We start from the raw sequence: 6,037 nt of genomic DNA, 5'->3' as shown, positions 1-6,037 counted from the left end.
ATGGTGAGTGCAATGGGCGACGGGAGTGAAGGCAGCCTGATGGTGAGTGCGATGATTGACGGGAGTGAAGGCAGCCTGATGGTGAGTGCGATGGTTGACGGGATAGAAAGCAGCCTGATTGTGAGTGCGATGGTTGACGGGAGTGAAGGCAGCCTGATGGTGAGTGCGATGGTTGACGGGAGTGAAGGCAGCCTGATGGTGAGTGCGATGATTGACGGGTGTGAAGACAGCCTGATTGTGAGTGCGATGGTTGACGGGAGTGAAGGCAGCCTGATGGTGAGTGCGATGGTTGACGGGAGTGAAGGCAGCCTGACGGTGAGTGCGATGATTGACGGGTGTGAAGGCAGCCTGATGGTGAGTGCGATGATTGACGGGTGTGAAGGCAGCCTGATGGTGAGTGCGATGATTGACGGGAGTGAAGGCAGCCTGATGGTGAGTGCGATGATTGACGGGAGTGAAGGCAGCCTGATGGTGAGTGCGATGGTTGAGGGGAGTGAAGGCAGTCTGATGGTGAGTGCGATGATTGACGGGAGTGAAGGCAGCCTGATGGTGAGTGCGATGATTGACGGGTGTGAAGGCAGCCTGATGGTGAGTGCGATGATTGACGGGTGTGAAGGCAGCCTGATGGTGAGTGCGATGGTTGACGGGAGTGAAGGCAGCCTGATGGTGAGTGCGATGATTGACGGGTGTGAAGGCAGCCTGATGGTGAGTGCGATGATTGACGGGTGTGAAGGCAGCCTGATGGTGAGTGCGATGATTGACGGGTGTGAAGGCAGCCTGATGGTGAGTGCGATGATTGACGGGTGTGAAGGCAGCCTGATGGTGAGTGCGATGGTTGACGGGAGTGAAGGCAGCCTGATGGTGAGTGCGATGATTGACGGGTGTGAAGGCAGCCTGATGGTGAGTGCGATGGTTGAGGGGAGTGAAGGCAGCCTGATGGTGAGTGCGATGATTGACGGGTGTGAAGGCAGCCTGATGGTGAGTGCGATGGTTGACGGGAGTGAAGGCAGCCCGATGGTGAGTGCGATGATTGACGGGTGTGAATGCAGCCTGATGGTGAGTACGATATTTGACGGAAGTGGCGGTATCCCGATGATGAGCACAATGGTTGACGTGGGTGGTGACAGCCTCTAAACGAGCACGATACGAGACGGGGGTGGCACAATGATTGACGAGGCTTGCTGTGGCCGGATGGCTAATCAATAAAATTTTGCATCAGACAATGTATGTCTCGTGAATGTCCCTCGACGATGAAAGATCTAACATTTCAATCATTGAATTAATGCATAAATGGCCAAGTATTCCACTCACAGGTGTTATTTTAAGAAAATAACATTGTCGAAGAAGCCACGACGTGGGATCGAACCCGGAACGTTATGGTTGCAAAACAAACCTCTAAGCCATTTCACCATGCATCACCGACTAAAACCATCGCCATTGTTGGCAAGTGAATATGACTTGGTAGCATGTCTCAGGCTTTGCTGACATCAATAAAACACACACACTAACACTGTAGGCCAACCAAACATTATAACGCACCCGTAACTAACAGCGCACATACATATAAATACGAGGAACAAAGTGTTGTCCTGAGGAATTCATTCGTCCGAATTTTTCCAGAAAACTTTGTCTCAACTAACTTTTGTAATGCTTAAATAAGATAAATATACGAGATGCGTTCAAAAAGTATTCGACTTCATTTTTTTCCCACCAAAATTAATGCCGCGTAGAAAAATCCTTAAGTTGGGAGCTGACGTCGACCTTCCTACGCATGCGCGGAAATTTTCGCACCGGTGGCCTGCGTCAGGTCCCGGCTGTTACTCTTCCAGTACATACATTTAATGCGCGCTGGTCGTATTTTCGCTTTCACGCAAGCTGACCGAATGCACCGAACAGAGGCAATCATCACCAGTGATGGTCTTCTTGAAGTCTGGTCCTGGTTTGCACAGTCTAGCATGTATCCTGAGGGATTTCTATGCGGAATTGCTTCTGCTACTCTGCCAGCATCTTGAGAGATTTACTTCACAAACACTTTCCGCATGCACAAATTTACTTCACTAATACTTTCCGCATTCGTGAGCAATTTCCTGGATTGTTTCACGAGGATCTTCCATCTTTCTGCTTGTGGATGGCCTGCCTTTAGCGTACCTCGCTCACCACTGAAGTGGAGGCCATGTTTGAAGCAGTTTTACCACTCCTTCATCATCGCAAAGGCCTGCTGAATCTTCTGGATGGCTTGAGCTTGAGTATCAAATTCCGAAAAGAGCTCACTATACATCCATACTCAAGGGATAACAGCCAGAATCTGACTCGGCTTACCGTCGGGAAAATTTTCACGCATGTTCAGGAAGAGTAGCATCACTTTCCACTCATGCGGCATTGGTTTTGCGGGGAAGATTAAAGTAGGATATTTTTTTAACGCACCTTGTATAATTTTTATATTCCCGATAAGAGTCTAATATTCTATTATAAATCTAATATTGTGACGTATATTTGCCATTTAAATATGGCTAACCCCTAAGGATGCTACTGTAGTTTGTAGCCCTAGGAGGACACCTCCTCCAGCTGGCTTTAGACTCGTCATCGGCGTGTGACAACCACAGTGTCGATGAAAAGTAGGTTCCCTACACAAATACTTATCCCTTTTCCAGTATCATAAAGACAAAAGGTGTAATCAAGCAATAATAAATCTTAGAGCGAGTTATAAACAGTAGCTGCAACACATCACGCCGATGACGGGTCAATACCCAGAAACTCGAGTCCGTGTGTATCATAAGTTGAAGACGGGAAGGAAGGCTTCCCTTTGCAAACACTGATAGGGCACAGAAAGTGTGTCTAAAGCCAGCTGGAGGAGGTGTCCTCCTGGGGCTACAAACTACAGTAGCATCCACCCTTAGGGGTTAGCCATATTTAAATGGCAAATATACGTCACGATGTGTTGCAGCTACTGTTTATAACTCGCTCTAAGATTTATTATTGCTCAAATCTAATATTCTTTTTATAAAAACTTCTCTTTTCTCAGATCGCTATTTTAGTATTTCCTAATCACCATCGTACCGTTTACACTGGTGACACCAAATTGAAATGAATCTTCAAGTTCCTAAATAGAACTGAACACTCTCGAATAGAATTGTCCATATTGGTAACCGTTTGACCAACGAAATATTCGTTTAGAGAAATCTTCTTAGGCGCTATACTGCGACATACAACCCAAAATGACCTAAAACCATTAAAAACATCTCTTGACAATGTTTTTACCCTTTTTTGAAAAGCAACATAATAATAATAATAATAATAATAATAATAATAATAATAATAATAATAATAATAATAATAACAACAACGCTGAACATATTACGTCTACAGGTGTAGAGCCTATCTTCTCTCAAGTCTGGAATATCGATTCCGCACTAACATCGTTATTTCCTGCTATGTATCGATCAATTGGTACACAGTTTCTTCTTGTAACCTATTCTTCTTTTTCTTTTGCAGCATTAATTATTGATTAATTTCAATGAAATCTGTGTTGGGACAGCTCTTCTTTGTCCGTTTATATTTCGTTAATTTCCTCTGCCAGATGAACAATGTATATTTCTCTTTCCTGAATTTTTTTTATTCATTATTCAAACATTTTCTCCATTTTCGAAATGAATCTGCTCGGTTTCCGCTCAGTGACTTACATCTGTTTCTTGCTTTCGTTTTTATTTTCCTGCAAGATATTCGCCTTTTACTTTGTTTTGCAGAAAAGGTGTATTCATTTACATGCACGCATGGACAAACTGTTTTGTGCATACACTCATATAAAGATAGGTAGATAACTAGATGCATAGGTCGATAGATACACAGATAGACAGATAAACACATAAATAGATAGGCAGTCAGACAGACATATCATATATATCTCAGCATCCATTTTTTATTTTGATTTTTTGTCTCTTGTTTTTGTTTGTTTTGCAGTCTTTGCCCTAAATTTTGCATTATTGATACACCAAGTTGATATAGTCACTTTGACAAAAGTATTGATTTATACGTGTAAACGGCATGGCACGGCTGTTTGTTGTGGTACCAAAACTTTACCAGTTATGGTCTGATGTGTTATATCAGAGGCGATAGAGTTTATTTGAAAGGTTGAGTTGATTACCACAATGTTGGCTGTCGACCGATGAAAGTACCAAAAGATCTTTACATTTTCTCCCTCTGTTACAGCCACAGGGTGGTGCTGGTATCATTTTGTTGTTTGTTTATATTCCGGTTCAACACATTGAAACTTTAAATAACAACTGGAACTGCTAAGGAATTTATAGCTAACACCTTGTTACGTGCATTTAACTCGGATTTTAGGACTGCTCGAACTCTCCTGGTCTTCTTTTTCATGATTGTATACTGAATGCCAGAGTCTTCATTTATTCCGAAAAATTTGCAAGTTTATTCCTGCTCAAGTTCTTCTATAACTGTGTCAACATGTAACACCACCGAATGGGAGCTCTTCACTTCCCCTTTCTGGAAAATGTCCTTGACACATTTACCATCATCAAATTCCACCCCGATGTCATCACTGAATACTCTCACTGTGCGTAAAAGACCTTCAAGCTCATTATCGTCTTTGCCATAAGGTTTTAAGTCATCCATATAAAAGAGATGACTTAATTTCTTGAAGCCAATCTTATACCCATACCCTGTTCTGTCAAGTTCACTTGTAAGAGGTGTTAGGGCTATGCAAAACATTAGAGATGAAAGTGAGTCATCTTTGAAAATTCCACAATTAATATTGTTTGTAGTCAGTATTCCATGTTATGATTCAGGAAGTTTGAAATCACAGGAAAAATTTTGAAGATATCCAGTGATTTCAAGATCCATGAATGTGATATACTATCAAAGGCCTTCTTATAATCCATGCGGAACTGAGATTTCTGCGTTTGTTATGACAGTTTTAAAGGATCATTCGATTGATTAAGAGTTGGTCTTTGCATCCATTATGAACTTCGTTTGCGCCCTTTTTGTTCAGTGGGGAAAATATCGTTCTGTTCCATAAGTTTCTATGTTTTCTCTACAAGAATGGATGTTAAAATTTTATACGTAGTAGAAAGACATGTAATGGGCCGATAGTTTTGATGAAATTTGGTTTCATTATTATTCGAGAGTCGGCAAGTAATACCGCTTGCTAATCAGTCAAGGGTTTTCTTAGGATCTCTCATTGATCCTTTCATTGAATAACAATTAATTTTCGTGTTCGCACGGGAGCGATGCGAGCCAGAAATTTGGTACCCTATCATTACCAGTGGATTCCCACTTATGAGCCTTCGTGAGTGTCATCCTTAGGTCTGCTATTGTGATGTCTTCCCATGCTTGTTCAGGTAAATTGTACGTATAATCCAGTCTGCAGTTTCATTGTCTGTGTTTTCATCACTCCAAATATTTTTCCAGAAGTTTTCAACTTCTTCCATTGGAGTGGGGTCTTCAACGGTTATTTTCACCTTCCCTACTTCTCTGCAGACTGTTTTCGCATTGGATGCGAACACGTTCTAAAGCTTCTAAAACTTGTTTCTCTTCTCAAATCTTCCTATTCTTTGAGCTTGGAGTTTTTGTTGCAGTGTTTCTTTTGTTGAAAGCAGTTCTTCTCTTGGTGAGAATCTATATTTTCTCTTCATCTTTCTTCGTTTTCTGCCTCTTACATCGTTTCCACAGACTATTTAATTTAATATTGATATATCACCTCTCATTATTTCAATTTCTTTTTCAATTTTACATCTCCAATTTGGAATTCTTCCCAGGTTTTTATTTCTTTTTTTCGAAGGCATACAACTGGTTTCAATTGTCTAAGCAGCTGCGTAAATAATAATGACAACAACAACAACGACGACGACGACGAGGAAGATGACAACGACGATGATGATGCTAATGATTGGAAATACCATCCACTGCAGGACGAGATAGGAAAGTAATGGGGCATGAGGAAAGTAATGGTGATACCGGTGGTAATTGGAGCATTAGGAGCAGTTCCCAAGAGCTTTGAAAAACATATTAAGAATATTGGAGC

This window comes from Octopus sinensis, linkage group LG20, assembly GCF_006345805.1.
Source record: "Octopus sinensis linkage group LG20, ASM634580v1, whole genome shotgun sequence".
Classification (NCBI taxonomy): domain Eukaryota; kingdom Metazoa; phylum Mollusca; class Cephalopoda; order Octopoda; family Octopodidae; genus Octopus; species Octopus sinensis.
The sequence above is the reverse complement of the archived record's forward strand: the minus strand, read 5'-3'. Positions refer to the sequence as shown.